The sequence below is a fragment of the Pongo abelii genome, chromosome 21 (assembly GCF_028885655.2).
Source record: "Pongo abelii isolate AG06213 chromosome 21, NHGRI_mPonAbe1-v2.0_pri, whole genome shotgun sequence".
Taxonomy (NCBI): domain Eukaryota; kingdom Metazoa; phylum Chordata; class Mammalia; order Primates; family Hominidae; genus Pongo; species Pongo abelii.
In genome coordinates this window covers 46080975-46102007 of record NC_072006.2, presented here as the reverse complement: position 1 = coordinate 46102007, position 21033 = coordinate 46080975, and the positions used below count along the sequence as shown (strand labels likewise).

Here is a 21033-nt window from a genome sequence, read left to right as displayed (position 1 = left end):
AAGTATTCATCATGCTTTAATCTTTTGTCCCATTACCAAGCCCTATCATGTAATATACCATGAATTAATCCTATAACTAAGTTGTGAAGAACATAATTATAGTGTAGTTTATTTTTGGGGTCCTAAAGTGTTAATTTAACGTAATCCTTTTTTAAGGTCTCTGAAACTATAGACCTGTTTCAGCAAGTAGAGTTTTTTCTTTTGTGTGTGTGTGTGCGTGTGTGTGTGTTTGAGCCTCAAAACATAAAGAAAAGAAAAAGGCGGTGGGAAGAGAAAACAAAATAAAAAGAGTTCTGTTTTCCTTTCATCTCTGAAAAGCCATGGTCACCAACTAAAATGAACAAAAACATAGTCAATGTAATTGAAAGAAGTGAGATGGGTGAGAATAGGAAATGGCGAGGACTGTAGCAGACGTAAGAGTTCAAAAGAGCTTATGCCGAAATGCCCCATTGAGAAGGAACAGTGAATATTTAGCACTAGCTGCTTATGGTGCCCTGTGGAAATTCAGGCCCAGGGTTACTAGATCTTCTAATATTTTCAAAAGGAACCATGAATCCATATATTCATTGAAATTTCTCAATTTTTAAAGGCTGGATGAATTTGTATTACATTGTTTATACCAAACAAAACATATCTTCTATCCAGAGTTAGCCTGTGGAGCATCAGTTTGGATCTATGATACAATTAAAGGTAAAAGTCCAGTTGCAAGGCATTTAACGGCATGGCAATTTGGTGGTCCTCCAAAGGATAAGACAATCAGGGTTTGGCCTGAGTCTTTATGCAAACACGAGCCAAAGCCCAGACTAGGTGAGATGAGCCAAAGTCATTTCTTCCGAGCAGATGTGCAGCTGTTGTTACTGGGATGCATGTGCTACATGTTAATTAGAGTTCATGCTATTTTAAATGTGTGAATGTTTTTGTTATGGATCTCTCATGTAACTCATAGGACATTGCCTTTTGAAGCTCATAAATTTTGTATAATCTAGTATTATCAGAAGAAAACAAGTAACAAGTAGATTCAGACTTATTTAACTCTAGAAACTGTTCTTAATAAATTGAGACAAGCACAGAAGTTGAATTCAGGAGTCATAAAAATGTAGAGCTGGGGCCTCAAAGAAATAACAACAGGTAAAACTGTAAGATTTCACAGATGGCCAGGCACGGTGGCTCATGCATGTAATCCCAGCACTTTGGGAGGCCGAGGTGGGTGGATCATGAGGTCAGGAGATTGAGACCAGCCTGGCTAACACAGTGAAACCCCATCTCTACTAAAAATACAAAAAATTGGCCGGGCATGGTGGCACGCAGCTGTAGTCCCAGATAGTTGGGAGGTTGAGGCAGGAGAATTGCTTCAACCCAGGAGGCAGAGGTTGCAGTGAGCCAAGATCGTGCCACTGCACTCCAGCCTGGGCAACAGAGTGAGACTCCATCTCAAAAAAAAAAAAAAAGATTTCACAGAGTCAAATATATCCACTTATTTATTCAACAAGTATTAGTGACTAATGTATACACACTGTGTTAAGAGCTATACACACACATGGTATTTAATCTTATGACAACCCCATGTCTTAGTTTGGATTCCTGCAGAAATAGCATCCAAAACAAAAATCTGAGGGTAAGTTGTTTATTTGGGAGGTGATTGCAGGACACACAGGTAGGGGAGTGGAAAAGTGGGACAGAGAAGGGAAAGAAGGCAGTACAAATGTGTGGTGTCACAAGCAGGAACCACCATGGACAGTTAGAGCTCAATACCACTGGGGAGCTCTGAGATACTGTGTTGAACTTGAACTTCAGAATTCTCCCATTTGAGGAGTGAAGGAGCTGGGATATTTATACAATAACTCCCTTTAGTCATTGGCTGAAGGCTGCCTCCAGGAATTAGTCCCTTGGCATTTCTGAGCTGTCATGCTTGTGGTAGCCAAAGAGAGACTCCAGGAAAAGAAATGCATGTACTGGCAATGAAAAGTTAAGCAAACATGCACAGAAATGGTAAGAGCCAGAGAAATGGGTGGGACACAAAGAGTGTCTACTACAGACCTGAAGATAGATCCTATCCCACTTCGCAAATGAGGACACATGGGGTTTACTCTTCAGGTAGAAAGTGCTGGCAGGTAATCCCCCCTTGGAAGCATGCCAGTCAGAAGCAGGACAGCCAAGACTTCTTCAAGAGACAGGGCACGGAAAGACAAGTTGTCAGCTGCTTTGACGGCCTAGGGGAAGGTATTGACTGACAGTCTATATATGGATCCCCAGGTTTAGGCATCAACAACACATCAGCAGGCATGAGCATGCAGGGTTTTGATGCAGTGATGTCAATGCTCTTTGGGCATCATCAGAGATGGGATCACAATGAGCTAACACAGGAAAGGAGGAAAATGACAGGTACTATATGATCACCAAAGGGGCCATTGTGAAGGACTGATGAGACATACCTTGGAGACTTCTGATACTATCTCATGAAAAAGTAAGGGTGTATATATTTCCCTGGACTAAGTGTAGACTGTGTGTGACAGTTTACAGTGGTCCAGTTTTTATCCACAAGCCATCAAAGATACACTGGGCTTCCAGAAATACTTTTTCTTCCTCCATTGAAGATTGTGCCAGTAATTTAGGATGACACAGACAAATTACCAAACTATTAAATGTCAGTTAACATCTTTGGAAAGTGAATACAAAACGAACTTACTAATACGGCCATGTTATAACCCCATTGTGTATAAAAATTAGGTTTAAATGCTTAATTAATGTACAAAAATATAATTACCAAGTTATTGCTCTTGTAGAGGTGATTAATAATTATACCATTGACTTTTCCACTGTGTTCTTGAGCTACTGAACTGGAATATTTCCAATAGGCTGTCTTCTCTGCAGCTTATTTTTTGCTATTTATAGTATTTGTAAGTACTTCCAAACTACTTCCTCTATTAGACTCTAAAATGCTTGGACATTTGGGCACTGCCATTATTCACTCCTTATTTCTAGCGCCTAACAGAGAGCCTGATAGGTAGTAAGTGCTTGTGAATGACTGTAGAAACCTTTATAGTTGAATAAAACTTTTGTCTTTATTTCGGGAGATAACACAGAACTGAATGATCATAGAAGAGACAGATCTAGGTTTAAATCTTCGGTCCAGCACTTATTAACTGAGTGACCACAATCAAGTCACTTATACTCTCTGAATATCAGTTTTCTTAATTGTAAAATGATGGTTGTCTTACCTTGGGTTCCTCAAAGGAGACCTTGAGACAAGGACTTGGATGCTGGTGATTTTCTGTAGCCAGTGAGGAAGTGGTGAAGCGGGGAAAGCCAATCAAGCATATGTTCATGAGCAGGTTCCTGCTGTGAGCCACTAGAGCCCAATACCACAGGAAGTTCTCCAAGAAATAATGTAAAATGAGCCCCCAGAACCTTCATGCAGGACAGGGAGGCTGGGGCAGAATATCTGTCTACTGCATTCTCTCACTGGTTGATGGCTACCCCTGAGGTCTTTAACTACTACTTTCAGATTCTCTCTATGTACTACATAGCAAGTTCTCATAATGCCAGATAAAACCCTGAGGCACAGAAGAGAGATGGAAGCACCTGAGGTGAAGAGCTGTTATAGTGATGAGAATCACAGCTACAGGTCAACTCAGATGGGCCAAGGGGAGATGGGGCAGGGCATCACCAGCAACTGCTACAGCATTAACACCTGTACCATGGAACCACCTCACAAGCTGGGACTTTTAAATGAGAAAATGTATGTACAGCACCAACCATAATGCCTGACCCACAGAAAATTGCCTATAAATTGTGTCAGTTGTGGTGTTGTTCTCGTTAAATACAGTGGTGAAAACAGAAACTCATAAACAGAACCACTTGAATTTACAAGTCAATTCTGCATTGTTGCTGCCTGTTTTGAATCAATGTCTTTTGCAGGCTTATGGATTATAGCAGTGAAGAAAATATGACTGCTCCCTGCTTGAAGCTCAGAGTTTGTGGGACAGCCAGACATCAAAGCAAATGCTGGTTCTCTGCTCTGCCTCACTTCATCTCTTTGGGTGGGCTTGATTGTTCTTGATTGTACCAAGATAAAAAGACACAGTGCACACATTTTTTATTGCTAACTAAACAAAAATACAAACTATGCCATCACCTCTACAAAATCTCATACCACATATGTGACGTGTATGCCACAATTACTGCCTTGGACTAAAAATATGTTTATTCTGCTATGATTCTTTTCCCTTCTAACCACTTTTACCCATTAACAATGTCTTTCTTTGTGTTTCTCTTGAAATAGATACTGAGAGGATTCAAGGGCAATGAGTTTGTTTAGGAGATGATTTCTGGAAACTCCAGTAGGAAAGTGGGAAAGTGAAACAGGAAAAAGACGACAGCCAATGATAATGTAGGGTGTATTTTCAATCAGTGATCACTGCAGACAACCAGATCTTAATCATATGGGGAACTCAGAGTCAGGGTAAAGCATATACCTTACAGTTATCCCACCTGAGGGATAAGAGATCTAGGATGCTTAATACATCCACCAACTCCGATAACGCACTTGTTGAGGGCTTCTCCCAGAGAGTGATTATTGTCTGGTACTTCTGGCCTGCTGTGCTTTGCTACCAGAGTGGGCTATGGCTGCCAAAGAAAGCCTCGGGCAACTGGAAATCAGGCAACAAACATGACCATACTAAGATCCCCGTGGATACCTATAGAGCACTAACAGGGTCTACTCAAACAGATTATTACATATCGGATGGTGGCTGCCATGTTAAATCATAAGCAAGGTATCGTGGGGCCACAGAGGAGGCTCAGCTGAGAGCTCTTCAGTAGACATGTGTCAAAGACACAGAGAAGAGATTCACTCCACAACATAAACCCAGGAGGCCCAGAACTATGCCTGTCTTTCTCATCACGGATCCCCAGTTTCTAACCTATTTCCTCCCATATAGCATTCAATGAATACTTTTGGATGGATGGGTGCATGGACGAATGGCATTTGTGCTGAGTCCTGAAGGATGAATAGGAGTTCACTGAATACTCCAGGATGAAGAAACAGCATACTAAGAAGTACAGAGTTATGCAGAAATGTACTTCCGTGTTGGGGAAGATCTCAGTGCAACCCATTCCTTTGTTAACAATACACAGCTGTGTAGTGTTTCCTTTTAGGGAAGCATAATCTGCCTTTCTGTGGCTTGCACACTTGCATCCTACTTTTGCCCTTTGAAGTAGCAACAACAAAATTCTCACTTCTCTTGTATATCACCATCCTTCAGATATTTGATGACACTCCCCGTTTTCCAAAATGTATACATCCCTAGTTTCTTCTCCATGCCTCACAAGAGATTCAGCCAGGTATTTCTGGACCATGTGACACTAGATTTTGGGTCCTCAGATCAAGGGTGTAGGATATCGTGTTGTGTAGTGACTTTGGTGTCTTCTAAATCTGAGTTCAAATTCTGACACTGCCAATTGTGTGATTTTGAATAAGTAACTTGTCTTCCTTGAACCACACTCTTTATCTAAAATGAAGGTGATAATCCTTATCTCACTGGAAGTTATAATGGGTGTTTAGTAAAGCTCATTCTCTTCCATTGAATTTACTGACCTTTTCTCCACCACGCTTCTGCTAAGCCACAGCTCTCTGTCCCCTCAGACTTAAGAACTTTCAATCCAGAACAAGAATGAGACTAGATAAATATCCGTATCACCCAGGCCACTGCACAGAGGCTTTAGTTCAAAGGAAGCCACTCTGGGCCTCCCTCCCTCTCTCCAGCATCTCAGAGTTAAGCAGCCACCCTTGCTTCTACAAAAGCAGGAATAAGTACGGCTCACTTGTTCACCCGCTGAGCAAAGGGACTGATTACGCAAGAAAGGGAAGTGTCACCCACAGAAATCAATACAGATAAGGCTTTGAAAAGGTTGGCTGGCTGCACAGGATTAGATATTGATCTTGCTTGTTTTCCCAGTTATTGCTCTGCTCACCACCTGTGGAGGCCGTTTCTAATCTCCCCCTAATACCAAACAAGACAAAGAGCTCAGCCCAGAGCAGGCTCAATGCATGACAATTTTAGGGCATGGAGGAATTCCCGGTAGCTATGACCAGAACACCATGAACAAAGGGGTAGGAGGTCCCCCCAACATTGCATGACAGCTCAGGTTGGGTGGAGGATTCAAAAAGAGCTGGACACACAGACTGAAGCTAGTGCGAAGCCCAAGCTGCATACCTGCCCCACAAAACTCTGAGGAGTCCAGGAACAGTCAAGGAGAGGGAAGAAAGCATTTACATCAATGTCTGAAGATCCATGAATGGAAATTTAGGACATAAAAATAAGGTCCAAGATTTTAAAACACCCATATAAGTATAGTAAGAAAACTGTAAAAGAACATTGCTTTTGCCAGCAAATTGGAGAGGGTTTTTTAATGATAATATTGAGTAATAGCAAATGTTCAAGGAAATGGAAATAGTAAATAAACTTTTCTGGAGGGTAATTTGATAATATATTTCAAAAGCTGTAAAATTACTTTGAACCAGTAACTTCACTTCTAGGAACTGATCTGAAAAATTTAATTAAGAAGGTATGCAAAGCTTTGCTAGTAGTTAAAAGGCATGTGCCCCTTCTTGGGACACAGAGTTAGGGCAGAAGGAAGACTGGTTGTGAAGCCCAGGAAGGGCTGGGGCACTACAGTTTCAGAACCCTGTGCAGTGGAGGGTCCAGACTTGCCTCAGAGGAAACCATATCAAGGTCAAGAGATCCTTGGCTAGTCAATAAACATGTGGCCATCACTGTGTTAGAAATGTGAAAACACTGGGCCGGGCGTGGTGGCTCACACCTATAACCCCAGCACTTTGGGAGGCCAAGGCAGATAGATCAGGAGGTCAGGAGTTCGAGACCAACCTGGCCAACATGGTGAAACCCCGTCTCCACTAAAAATACATAAATAGCTGGGTGTGGTGGCATGCGCCTGTAGTCCCAGCTACTCAGAGGGCTGAAGCAGGAGAATCACTTGAACCCGGGAGGCGGAGGTTGCAGTGAGCCAAGATTGTGCCACTGCACTCCTGCCTGGGTGACAGAGCAAGAGTCCATCAAAGAAAGAAAAGAAAGAAAGAAAGAGAGAAAGAAGGAAAGAAAGAAAGAAAGAAAGACAGAGAGAGAGAGAGAGAGAGAGGGAGGGGGAGAGAGAGAGAGAGAGAGAGGGAGAGAGAGAGGGAGGGAGAGAGGGAGAGAGGGAGAGGGAGGGAGAGAGGGAGAGGGAGGGAGAGAGGGAGAGGGAGGGAGAGAGGGAGAGGGAGGGAGAGAGGGAGAGGGAGGGAGAGGGAGGGAGAGAGGGAGAGGGAGGGAGAGAGGGAGAGAGAGAGAGGGAGAGAGAGAGAGGGAGAGAGAGAGAGAGAGAGAGAGAGAGAGAGGAGAGAGAGAGAGAGAGAGAGAGAGAGAGAGAGAGAGAGGAGAGAGAGAGAGAGAGAGAGAGAGAGAGAGAGAGAGAAAGGAAGGAAGAGAAAGAAAAGAAAAGAAAAGAAAAAAGAAAAGAAAGAGAAAGAAAGAGAAAGAAGGGAGGGACGGAGGGCAGTAAGAAAGCAAGGAAGGAAGGGGAAGGAAGGAAGGGGAAGGGAAAGGAAAGGAAAAGAAAAGAAAAGAAAAAAAGAAAGAAAAGAAATGTGAAGACCCCATCTTTGCCCTAGAGGTGTTCACTTTATAAAAGGCGGCAACAGGCATGGAAATGGAGAAGTATGCAATCTGTTACAGGAGCAATGGTAGAAAATCAAGGTGGGCGAACACAAAGGAAAAGGTTGTTAATTCCACATGGTGGGTCACTAAGGCTTTATCAGGGTATCACTTGTGAACTAAGTAGGAATTGAATAGGACTTAGGGTGGAAAAAACTCCCCTTACACCTTCGGAAGAGCATTCCAAGGTATAAGAAAACATTATTGAAAACTAATGTGTAAAGGGAAGATATGAGAGGTATGTTAGGAAAACAGGAAAGACAAGATTATGGGAGTCCTGATGGGCCACGGTGAGACACCTGGGTCATAACAATCAAAGGTAATGATGCGGGACAAGTAAGCCCTGAAATTGGGGCTTAGCCCAGGAGAATTCTTGGCTCCACCCAGGAAAGAATTCAAGGATGAGCCCGTGGTGTTAGACGGTAATCTTTCATTAAGCAGTACAGCTCCTTGCCAAGCAGAGCTAACTCATAGGCAGTACACCCAGAATAGGCAACTTATGGGCGCTTGGCAACTGTATTTATACTCAGATAAGTCCACTTTCGATTGCATACAAATTAAGGAACAGGTCAATGCAAATTGAGGGGTAGGTTGTTTCTAACTTTCTGGGAAAGGGGTGGTAACTTCTGGTTTGTTGCCATGGCATTTGTAAACTATCCTAGTACTAGTGGGATTATCTTATGTTAATGAGCAATGAGGGCAGCTAGGGATCAGCCTCAGGGATCACGCTCATCTTTGCAAGCCAGTGTTTTATAGGAGACGTAATCACTTGAGCCCATTTATTCTACTACTGACTATTGTTATATACTCTAACACCTTGTATAACATTCTGGTAAGACAATCTTATAGAAAAATTTGGTAATACAACATAAGATTTTCAGCAGTTCTTATTCCTCTTTCCTCTATAGATGGAAATTGGTCATGGGCTACATGAGATAAATATCGACCCCTGGATATTGATGCTTCTATAGAATCAGGCCCTAATACCAATGTGAGATGGAGAATTAATAGAAAGAGTCTTAACAGGTAAGATTACAGTTCTCAGTGAGGAACAAAACAGAATGTGCTCTAGCCACCTTTCTCTTTAACTTGTATTTCAGTAATGTGAATTTGCCTTTAGATGAGACAGGCTTGCGTCTACCAGCTACAGAGGGCAATAAAAGATAAATGTTCCCTTACAAATTGATAACATGGTTTTGTTGTCACATACTAAAAGAATGTGTATTGGAAAACCGGCCCTGCTATCAAATCACTGCCAGAAGAAATAACCTAGTTCAACTATTCCCAAACCAAACCAGGCTTTTGGTAGCTGCTCCCAACATTACCAACTAGTAGCCATATCCATAATCACTAAAGCAAATGACCACAATTATTTTCCTCCTTGTGTCCGTGTCCTTTTTCAACATGACTTTAAAGCTCTACCAAAAAAATGGTAGTATCCATTTTTTCAGTCTTCAAATCTAGGTAGGCTTTGTAACTTGCACTGGCCAAAAGAATGTGGGAGAGGAACCCAGGTGTCAATGGAATCTACATGGGAAACCTAGGCTTCTACTCCAAACTTGTATTAATAAAGCATCATCCCCTTCCCCCAGTGGAGTGTTGCCCAAGAAAGCCAGCTAAAACCGAGTTAAATAGGATCCCAAGTCTCATAATACCCATATTGTCTTGATTTTAATTTTTTTAAATCATTCATCATACCAAAAACCAGGAATATCTCAAACTGAACGAAAAAAATAAAACAGTGAACAATTATGAACATGCTTAAAACAAATGAAAAAATAGAAAGTCTAAGCAAGAAAAAAGACCTCAAGACAAACCAAAAGGAAATTTTAGAACTAAAAAATACAATAACTGAAATTTTAAACTCAATATATGGACTCAACAGCAGAATAAAAGAGAAGGAAAAAAGGGTCAGTGAACTAAAAGATTATAAAAATAAAAATTACCCAGTCTGAACAACAGAGAGAAAAATTGAACAACAACAACAACAACAACAACAAAACAGAACCTCAGAGGCTTGTGGGACTATAAAAAAAGATCTAACATTCATGTAATTTGACTTTAGGAAGAAGGGAAAGAGGGCAGGACTGAAAAAGTAATCAAAGAAATAATTGCTGATTTTTTTTTCTTTGAAATGTGGCAATATACATAAACCTACAGATTCAAGAAGCTGAGCAAACTCAAAACAGGATAAATTTGAAGGAATTCACATCATAGGAAAATTTGAGAACTAAAGACAGAAATATCTTGCAAGCAATGAGAGAGAAATTATACTTTATCTATAGGGAATCAATTTGAATGACAGTGCTTTGCTCATTAGAAACAATGGAAGACAGAAGGAAATGGCACTGGGGTTTTCAAGTGCTGAAATTTATATACATCAAAAATGAATAGTAAATCAAGATATCCTTCGATGAAGGAAGACTAAGACAATTTTTCACCAGCATGCCTACTCCAAAAGAATGGCTAAAAGAATTTCTCTAAATAGAAATGAAATGATAAAAGAGGAAACCTTGAGCCATCAGCAAAGAAGGAACAAAATGAATAATTACAATAAAATTCCCTTTTCCTCTTGAGTTTTCTAAATTATGATTGATGGTTTAAAAAATTATAGCAAAACATGAACAAGATTAGTACCACAAAAACTACAAGCCTGTGAAGAAGAGAAAACATAAATAAATGGAGAGATATATCATGTTGAATTAGAAGACTCAGCATAGTAAAGATGTCAATTCTCCTCAAATCTACATACAGATTCTATGCAATTCCTATCAAAATCCCAGCAAGACTTTTCATAGATATAGGCAATATTATTCTAAAATTTACATGAACATACAAGGGAATGAGAATAGCTAAACCAGTTTGTAAAAGAAGAATAAAGCAATATAAATCAGTCTACCCAATTTCAAGACTTATTATATTTCTAGTCATCAAGACAGTATGATGTATTTACAGAGAGGTAAATAACATAGATCAACGGATAGATCAGAGAACCGAGAAATAGACTCATACAAACATGCTCAACTTATTTTTCACAAAGTACAAAAGCAATTACATAAATATAACTTTTTCAACAAATTATTATCGAGCAATTAGACATCCATAGGCAAAAAAATAAATTAATCTTGGTCAAATTCTTACAACTTATATTAAAATTAACTTAAAATAACTTATATGAAAAGATAACTTAGGTTTGGAGAGCAGACTTAAATGTAAAGCATAGAACTATAAACGTTAGGAAAACAGAAGAAAATTTTCAGGACCTATAGCTAGACAGAGTTCTTAGACTTGATATCAAAAGCAGAATCCATAAAAGGCAAAACTGATAAGTTGAACCTAATCAGAATTGAAAACATTTGCTCTGTCAACTCTGCTGAAGATCAGAGATGGTCATGGGTGTGTGACCTTATTTTTGTGCTCTTTATTATGTGCCATTGGTCTATGTGCCTGTTTTTGTACCTGTGCTATGCTGTTTTGGTTACTGTAGCCCTGTAGTGTAGTTCAAAGTCAGGTAACATGATACCTCCAGCTTTGTTTCTTTTGCTTAGGACTGCCTTGGCTATTTGGGCTCTTTTTGGTTCCATATGAATTTTAAAATAGTTTCTTCTAGTACTGTGAAGAATGTCATTGGTAGTTTGATAGGAATAACATTGAATCTGTAAATTGCTTTGGGCAGTATAGTCATTTTAATGATATTGATTGTTCCTATCTATGAGCATGGATGTTTTTCCATTTGTTTGTGTCTTCTCTGATTTCTTTGAGCAGTGTTTTGTAATTCTCATTGTAGAGATCATTCATCCCTCTGGTTAGCTGCATTTCTAGGCATTTTACTCTTTTTGTGGCAACTATGAATGGGATTGCCTTCCTCATTTGGCTCTCAGCTTGGCTGTTGTTGGTGTATAGGAATGCTAGTGATTTTTGTGCACTGATTTTGTATCCTGAAACTTTGCTGAAGTTGTTTCTCAGCTGAAGGAGCACTGGGGCCAAGACTACAGGGTTTTTCTCTCCCTGTTCAATAAATGGTGCTGGGATAACTGGTTAGCCATATGCAGAAGATTGAGGCTGGACTCCTTCCTTACATTATATACAAAAATCAACTCAAGACTTAAATGTAAATCCCAAAACTATAAAATCCCTGGAAGACATCCTAGGCAATACCATCCTAGACATAGGAATGAACAAAGATTTCATGACAAAGACACCAAAAGCAATTGCAACAAAAACAAAAATTGACAAGTGGGATCTAATTAAATTTAAGAACTTCTGCACAGCAAAAGAAACTATCAACAGAGTAAACAGAAAACCTACAGTATGGGAAAAAAATGCAAACTATGCACCTGACAAAGGTCTAATATCCAGCATCTATGAGGAACTTAAACAAATTTACTAGAGAAAAGCAAACAGCCCCATTAAAAAGTGGGCAAAGGACATGGACACTTTTCAAAAGAAGGTATACATGCAGCCAACAGCATATGAAAAAAAAACTCAGTATCACTTATCATTAGAGAAATGCAAATCAAAACTACAATGAGTTATCATCTCATACCAGTCAGAATGGCTATTATTAAAAAGTAAAAAAATAACAGGCACTGGTGACGTTGCAGAGAAAAGGGAACACTTACACACTACTGGTGGGAGTGTAAATTAGTCCAACCATTGTGGAAAGCAGTATAGTGATTCCTCAAAGAGCTAAAAGCAGAACTACCATTTGGCCCAGCAATCCCATAACTGGATATTTACCCAGAGAAATATAAATCATTCTACCATAAAGACACATGCACGCAAATGGTCATTGCAGCACTATTCACAATAGCAAAGACATGGAGTCAACCTAAATGCCCACCAATGACAGATTGGATCAAGAAAATGTAGCACATATACATGACGGAATACTATGCAGCTATAAAAAAGAATGAGATCATGCGCTTTGCAGGACCCATCGTCCTGCATTATCTTTAGCAAAGTAAAACAGGAACAGAAAACCAAATACCACACGTTTTCACTTATAAGTGGGAGCTAAATTATGAGAACTCATGAACACAAAGAAGAGAACAACAGACACTGGGGTCTACTTGATAGTGTGGGGGTGAGAGGAAGGAGAGGAGCAGAAAATATAACTATTGGGTACTGGGATTAATACCTGAGTGACGAAATAATCTGTACAACAAACCCCTGTGACATGAGTTTACCTATGTAACAAACCTTCACATGTGCCCCCCAAACCTAAAATAAAAGTTAAAAAGAATTTTTTTTTTTACTCCATGAAAGACCATGTGAAGAGGATGGAAAGACAAGCTTCAGAGTGAAAGAAAATACTTGCAAACTATGCATCTGACTGAGGACTAGTCTCTAAAACATAGAAAGAGTTCTTTTTTAAAAAATTCAACAGTAAGAAGATCTCTCTATTATTTCCCATAATTGCATGTGAATCTATAATTATCTCAAAACAAAAAGGTTAATTAAAAAGGTAAAATAAAAGAATGTGGTACAAGTAACTGTGCCAATCCCAAGCTGAGGCCTCAAGAAGCCTTCATAGTCCTTTATTCAGAATCCTACCCAGACACCATGTGAACAAGCCTGGGCTAGCCTGCTGGAGGATGAGGGACTATGTAAAACAAGACAAACCATCTCAACTGAGGCCATCATAGACCAGCCAGCTCCCTGCAAACCTGGCAGTCAACTGCAGAAACATGACTAAGTCCAGCAGAGACCAAAAGAATCGCTCAGCTGGGCCCTACATAGCTGTGAAATTGTGAGCTAAGCAAATGGTTACTGATTTTAGGCGCTAAAGTTTTGGATAGTTTGTTACATAGTAAAAGCTAACTGATACAAGCCAATGCATTTACATATTTTAAAACCAATTTATCTTGAAAGGATCTCTGAAAGGTTATGCTGTTTGAGATTAGAATATTTTGTAATCTTTTATGACTGAACTGAACATTTAATAAGCCCCATTAAAAGTCTTACAGGCTAATTGACTATAGTTGCCCTACTGTGTTATAGAAAAGTAGGTCTCGTTCATTCTTTTCTAATTATTTTTTGTACATTTTAAAATAACTTAAAAAATGTAACTGGATTGTTTGTAACTCAAAGGATAAATGATTGAGGGGATGAATACCCCACTCTCCACAATGTGCTTATTTCACACTGCATACCTGTATCAAAACAACTCAGGTACCCCATAAATATATATACCTACTATGTACCCACAAAAATTTAAAAAAAAATAGAAAAAGGTAGTTAGTTAAACAAACAAACAAACAAAAAAACCCTTCCAGACTAAAAGTATAGGGGTGGTACGAGACCCTGATCTGGCTCCTAGATTTGCCCTAGACCCTTCTCATTAGGGAGATGGGGTGGCTTTATATTCAGACATGAATCCTTGATAAGTTCCCCAACCTTCATTAGTGGCCATCCGTGCTGCCCTCAGCACAGTGGACAGTCGAAAGCACACAGCTCTGCCCTTAATGGGCTTCATAGCATAGCGGCTACCCAGACACTTGACCTCCAGCTCACTCCCACTCAGACCTCACCAAGAGCTCAATATTTGTGGAGGAGTGTCTGAAGGCGTCAGACCATCCATTCCTCCAGGTACTCATAAGTGCTGCCTTTGAATTAAGCCATACCATCTGAAAATAAAGGAAACACATTGTTTTGGCCCTCACAGAATTGTTTTTATTGAACTGCACTTTGGCATTTAGCCACTTCCTTATCCTAAGGGACTTAAGAAAAAGCACCATGAAACCCAATATTGTCTTTGCTCTGATGACAAGGCTAAGAATCCTGTTCACAAAGAGAGCCTATAGGAGAAATCTCTCTTGTTTTTATTAGTAGGAAGAGCATCACTCTCCTAAGCAGCTGGTTTGTGTTTACTATGTGGCCCCTATGAATCATGGCATTGACACAATTTCCCACTTGTAAAGGCAGCTCAGAGCCAAACTGAGCAGTTAAGACTCTTGTAGAATAGTGTGTGGCTCAGAGCTTAGGCATCATCAGACTCCAAACCTAGCTCTTCTCACCGGTAGCTTCTCTGCCTGCCATTCACCCCAGAGCTGATGGCCTGCTCTGGGAAGGTCTTCTCAGTGGCCCTGGATCATGGCAGTTATGAGAAAGTCACATGAAACTAAGCTTATAAATTCAGCCTTGCTCACTTGGTGCATTAACCACCAAGCTAATCAGGCATGCGGGCACAGGCTCCCGTGCCTGGAAGAAGAGGAGCGGGGTGTAGAGAAATCTGCCATGGGTGAGCCCCTCAATGTGTCAGGAGTAATGTATATGCTATTTCTCCTCAAATATCTGGAGAATGGAAATTATTATCTGTATTGTCCAAAGGAAGAAAATGAAGGTCAGTGACCCACGTAAAAGTCACACGACTGGTCAGCAGGCAGAGCTAGGACGTAAACCTGAGTCTAATCCTGATGCCCCTGTTCTTTCATCTAGCCCCAGGGTTGGCAGACAAAGACCCATGGTCCCATTCCAGCCTACCGCCTGTTTCTGCAAATAAAGACTTATGGCAGCACAGCCAATTCACATGTTTACGTGTTGTCTGTGGCTGCTTTTATGCTACAGCATCAGAGCTGGGGGATGGCAACAGAGACTGTATGATCCACAAGGCCTAAAATCTTTACTATCTGTTTCTTTACAGAAAAAGTTTGCTGACCCTTGCTGTAAACAGAAAGCTCTAGACAAATGATCCTTCTGTCTTAAATTAAAGAGGGGCCATCAGAATCGCCCATCAGGGTGAGAGAGGGCTTCTTAGCAATGCACATTTCCACCTCCCACCTCTGACCCACCACATTAGACCCTCCCAGGTTGGAGGCCTGCATTTGCATTTCTCATGTTCTCCCTCTACCCCCAAGTGCTCCTTACATTCACTGAAGCTTATGAACTACAGCCCAATCCTGGCACTCAGTGTCCCCCTCAGCAGCCCTGAGTCAGATGGGCATTGAAAGATAAATATCCCTGCTCCCTCGCCCCTTGGGTGGGGTAACACTGAGGCATACTCTACACTCGCTCCCAGTGTCCCCCAGCAGGGATGATTCCCACTCGCTTTGTACACGGTGATAACTTGCTGGACCATGCTACTAACTGGATTCTGATGACCCCTCTTTAAGATAGAGGAATCATTTGTCTAGAGCTTTTTGTTTACAGCAAGGGTCAGCAAACTTTTTCCATAAAGAAACAGATAGTAAAGATTTTAGGCCTTGTGGGTCTGCTGCCTTCCCCCAGCTCTGCTGCTGTAGCATAAAAGCAGCCACAGGCAAAATGCAAATATGTGAACTGGCTATGCTCCAATAAGTCTTCATTTGTAGAAACAGGCAGTAGGCTGGATTGGGCCCATGGGTCTTGGTCTGCCAACCCTGGGTCTAGAGGAAAGAAGATGGCCATCAGGACTACACTTCTTTTCCCTATCCCACTTCCCCTACTCATCTACTGGTGGTTCCTAGGATCAACTGCTAAATAAACTACTTGCCCTTGAATCTTTTTCTCAGGATCTGCTTCTGGAAATGCCCCCAAACACAAAAAGACAAAAGCCAGAGACATTGAGATAATTTTTAAATGCTACATGTGTAATGATTTGCATATTCCCACCAGGAATCAGGTTCTGTACTCGTCCCAGAGAGGCACAGAGTAGGAAAGGGGTGGAGGGAACCAAGCTGCAAAAATTGATGAGGCATGGTCCCCAACTCTGACAGAGCTGATACTTTAGGTGAGGGTAGGGGTGCTGGCCCATGACACAGGGAAGTAGAAACAGGAAAAGCAGGAGCTGAAGGATGCATCAAGCTAGCCTTCGGTCTCCAGATTAGGCACCTGGATTTATAGCAAGGGCAGGGACCACCACCACCAACCATCATGGCACTCAAGTGGAGATTCACCAAGTTTCCCATGTCGGAGGGTAGCAAAGTGTAGAAAGTGTGTTCACACGCCAATATTAATTTTTCACCTTCACAGCAGCCTAATAAGGTAAGCAGGAACTGCATTATGATTATTCATTCCATTTTTCAGGTAAGAGAACTGGAGTACAGATTTGCCCAAGTCAGGGCAGAGCAGCTCACAGCCCACAAGCCTTTCTGCTGCTCTGCTACCAGTGACTCATTGGAAGGCTACAGTTATCCAGGATCCCATTCTGCTGAAAGTTTCCTTGGCTAAGCTAAACTGATGATTTCTGCTAGGGGAATACCACTACTATCCTAGTCCCAGCCAGCTCTGGAATCCAGTGGGGAAGGGAGTCTCTCCAAAAGAAAGAGTTCCCAGGGACTCAGTTCTGAGCCCAGCTGAAAATGGGGACTTAGTTCCTACCTCAGGAACTGGGGTTTTCCCAGTTCATCGCCTAATCTCAACTCCCGAAGCCTGGTATCCACCACTTTACCCACCCTTCCCCCAGCCTGGCATGGCCCCTCTACTCCCAGTGGATACTTCCTAACCCCAGAGAGCCAGAGGGATCACGGGATTGTGGTATCCATGGCAACACAGCCAGGTTCACAAAGAAGCACATCCTGTCTTTGCAGTCAGCTCGGTGTAACTGTCAGTGGCCAAGGCAATTTCAAGTCAGGCTACAAGGTTAATTTGTCTGACGCTTTGCCTGCACAGAAGCCCCCAGCATGGAGGAAAGGTGAGTCATCAGCCCAAACCACACCATTAAGCCAGGACCAAATACAGTGGCCTTTCTTTCCCCCTACACACAAAGCTGAGGAGGTCAGCCCAGGTAAACAGAATTATCATCTGTTAATCAACCTCATGATCTCTGAACATCTCATGGGTTACACCCAAGGATGCAAGGAGACTTCCAGCACAGCATGTGCTAATGCACATGACAAACAGGCACTAGCATTCTCATTCTCCAAGTCCTATCTCAGCTTCCTCTTCTCTCCCCCAGGTTACGGGGGAAGCAGACAAGGAGGGGAGACACAGGATCCAGCTCCAAGGAAGGAGCGGGATCTGCTTGGATGGCTGATTGTTGGGAAACACTGGTTCCTGTCATCAGTTCTCAGTTCAGAGGAGGTTTTGACAACCTCCTTGGGACTTGTCAGAGCCCAGTCCAGACTGGCAGTAGTGGTCTGTCCAATAGGAGGACATTGCCCTTCCCGAGTCCTCTCATGTGTCCTGAAAGATATACCTTCTAATGAGCCAGCCATGTAGAGGGAAAATGAGCCCTCTTAATTGCCTAAGACTTGATTAGGAGACCCTTTGCTCAGGTGCTGACCCTGCAAGGGGGCTGTGCTCCTGCTCTGCAGCTGGATCCTGTGATGCCTTCACTATGATGCTTGGAAAGGAGAGTGGCCTGGTGCAGACCCCTGCCCATGTCCAGGTGAGTGCATGCTTACATGGCCCATGGCTGTGGACAGGTCATTACTGCCCACCAGAGGTTAGAATATGGCTTTCAGCATAACTTTTAATCCATTGTATTTGAACAACATATTAAAATGCTGTGTGGATGGCACATTCCAACATCCTTATTAGAATAAATGAACCAAAAAAAGGAGGAAGAATAGCAGCTGCTACAATTTAATTGAGTGCTTAGCATGTGCCAAGCACTGTGCTGAGCATTTTATTAATATTATGTTATCTTATCCTTGCTGCAACCCTATGAAGAACTATTTTTTTTTTTTACAGGTAAGAAAATAAGAGTCAGAAAAGTGAATTAACTCACTCAGAGTCACACAGCCAGTGGACAGTGCTTTGCACTGTTTGAACTCAGAACTTTGTAACTCCAATTCCAGATTGTCAGTATCTTTCCATGCCTCCTAAACCAGGAAAATAAAGTAAAAAGGCAATTCCAAAGGTAACATTCCATGCACACCCTCCCAACACAAGGAATTCATCAAAGAGCCTCCCCTCTTGAGGGAGACATTGATAGGAAAATGTTGCAAGTTTGTAGCGAAAACTCACAGGGGCCACTCTGAAATCTTAGCCCCACTAAGATGGTGTTCCCTAATCAGAAAAAGAATATGGATGGGAAAGTTCAGGAAAAGGAGGGAGAGAAGTGTACTGTCACTTTAGTTGTCAATATTAAACTATACTTGTAACTTCACAGGGAAAAAGGATAATAGGAGAAAGAATTTGGGATCTAAGAAAGGGGAAAAATATCCCTAGACATAGAAAGAGACACTAGGAGCCCACGGATGAAATCCTTCTACTTTTAAAACTGAAGCTGCAAATACATTGTTTCTTTCTAAACACAGTTAGACAACTTTCCCCAGCCTTCCTTGCAGTGAGGTGTGACCATGTGACTAAGTTCTAGCCAATGGAATGTAAGTGGAAGGAATGCCCGCAGCTTTCAGAGTATTCTATAGAAACTTTCCACCTATCTTTTCCATGCTCTTCTCTCCTTCCAGCAGATTGAGAGAAAGTATCACAGTGGTCCTGAAAGCCACATGTTGAAAGCAACAGAGCCTCTATCAGACTGAATCCTGCCTGAATGACCATGAGAAGGAGGCCACCCCCTAAAACTCTTCATCTTTCCATGATTGTTATGTGAGCAAAACATAAACATTTAGTAGCAACAGCATTGGAGCCTGGAGTCAATGTTACTGCCCACTTACCCTGCAGGGCCACAGAGAGATTAAGGCCTGGAATCCTCGTGCCTGTATGACTGCAGGTGGGGAGGAGTTTGTCCAGCAAGATGGTCTGCATAATCAGGAGATTGATTATATACAGGGAAATTGAGAAATTAAGTGACTAGATTGAGAAGAATGGAAGCCAGGTTTCTCACTGTCAGAGAAGAGAGATAAAAATATTGGAAAAAAGGGAGGCTGGGAGTTAGATTGGAATTGAGGCATCAGTGTGAGCTCATGGTTTTTAACATATACAGATACACATATAATCAGAATTTAATCGTGAAGAAATATCAGCCAAAGCCAAATTGAAAGACATTCCAGAAAGCATCTGGCCTGTACTCCTCAAAAATGTCAAAGTCATGAAAGACATGGAAAACCTGAGGAACTGCCTCAGATTGGAGAGGACTAAAGGGAACATCACAACTAAATGCAATGCATGACCCTGGATAAATTCTGGACCAGAAAAACAAGGTTGCTTATGAGAGACGTTTATTGAGGCAACTGGCATGATTTAAATGAGTCTGCAGATTGAATAGTATCACCATATCAATGTTAATATCCTTGATTTTACATTTATACTGAGGCTATGCAAAAGAGTGTCTTTGTTTTGGAGAAATACACATTGAATTATTTAGGAGTTATTGGCCATGATATCTGCAACTTACTTTCAAACGATTCAGAAAAACTGTAGTAAGAGCGAGACAGAGAGAGATGGTGATAGAGTGAAAAATAAGACAAATATGGTAAAATGATAACAATTGAAGAATCTGAGTTGAGAGTATATGACTCTTTTGTTCAATTCTTGAAACTTATCTATAAATTTAAAGTTATTTCCAAATAAAAAGTTGAAAAAGACATTCTATTGTGTTGAACAATTATATATTTGGTTCTATTTGTTACTTCAGCTTAGCCTATTCTAATACAGTTTGTAACTATTTTTTTCCAAGTAGGACTTTAAACATTTCAATCATATAACAAATATTTGAGTACTCTCTGTGTGCCAGACACTGTGCTAGATACCAGGGATGTGGCACTGAAGAAGACAGGTGTGAAAGTTGATTAGACAAATTGGGTCATTTTGGTCATACCCAACTAAACCAAAGTTGGGGGGCCAGGGGGATAAAGCACTCAGGACATATGACAACCTACTCTAAGGATTGAGTTTTCCACAAGCCCAGCTGTTGAAATGGCCTGCTGTAACAACTGTAAGACCAGTAGTGCCTAGTATCTGACTGAAACAACCTTCCATATCTCTAAGACTAGTTTTACCTGCCACCCTCAATCACCAGATAAAAGTCTGCCAGCTCCCAAAAGCTTCTATAGTGCCAATGAGCTTTCTTTCAAAACAATATGGAACATTTCTCTTTCCAATAAAACCCCCAACCTTTCCTTTGTTCCTCAGATATGCTAAAGACCACTCAGTCTATATGAATGCCCCAAATTGCAATTCTGTAATTCCCAAATAGAACATTAAGTTTAGAGACTTTTTTGTGTACTTTTGACTTTGACCTACTTGGTGTCAGAAATGAGACTCAAAGCTGATTCACCTCAGGGAGATCACTGGCCCCTAGTACTATGGCATGCAGCATCCACACTCAGGGCCTTTGAGCCCCTTCCCTGCTTCCCTGGGACACCCCAGACAAACCTGCCTTAAGATAAAAATTTTTCTTCTGGCCTCTTTGTTACTCAAATATGACATGGGTGCCTTACGTAGCCCCCATGCCTTCCCCCCAGTGTGGGACAGAGACAGCCAGGAAAAGTGC

General features: G+C 41.3%; 1 long non-coding RNA gene across 1 annotated transcript; it reads left to right on the top strand.

The window, feature by feature from the left end:
- Nucleotides 1–7615: 7615 nt before the first annotated feature.
- Nucleotides 7616–20112, top strand: LOC129052237 (uncharacterized). Its single transcript, XR_008517180.1, has 4 exons — nt 7616–8738; nt 17222–17325; nt 17909–18021; nt 19049–20112. It is a non-coding gene; the product is annotated as an uncharacterized LOC129052237 (long non-coding RNA).
- The last annotated feature ends 921 nt before the right edge of the window (nt 20113–21033 follow it).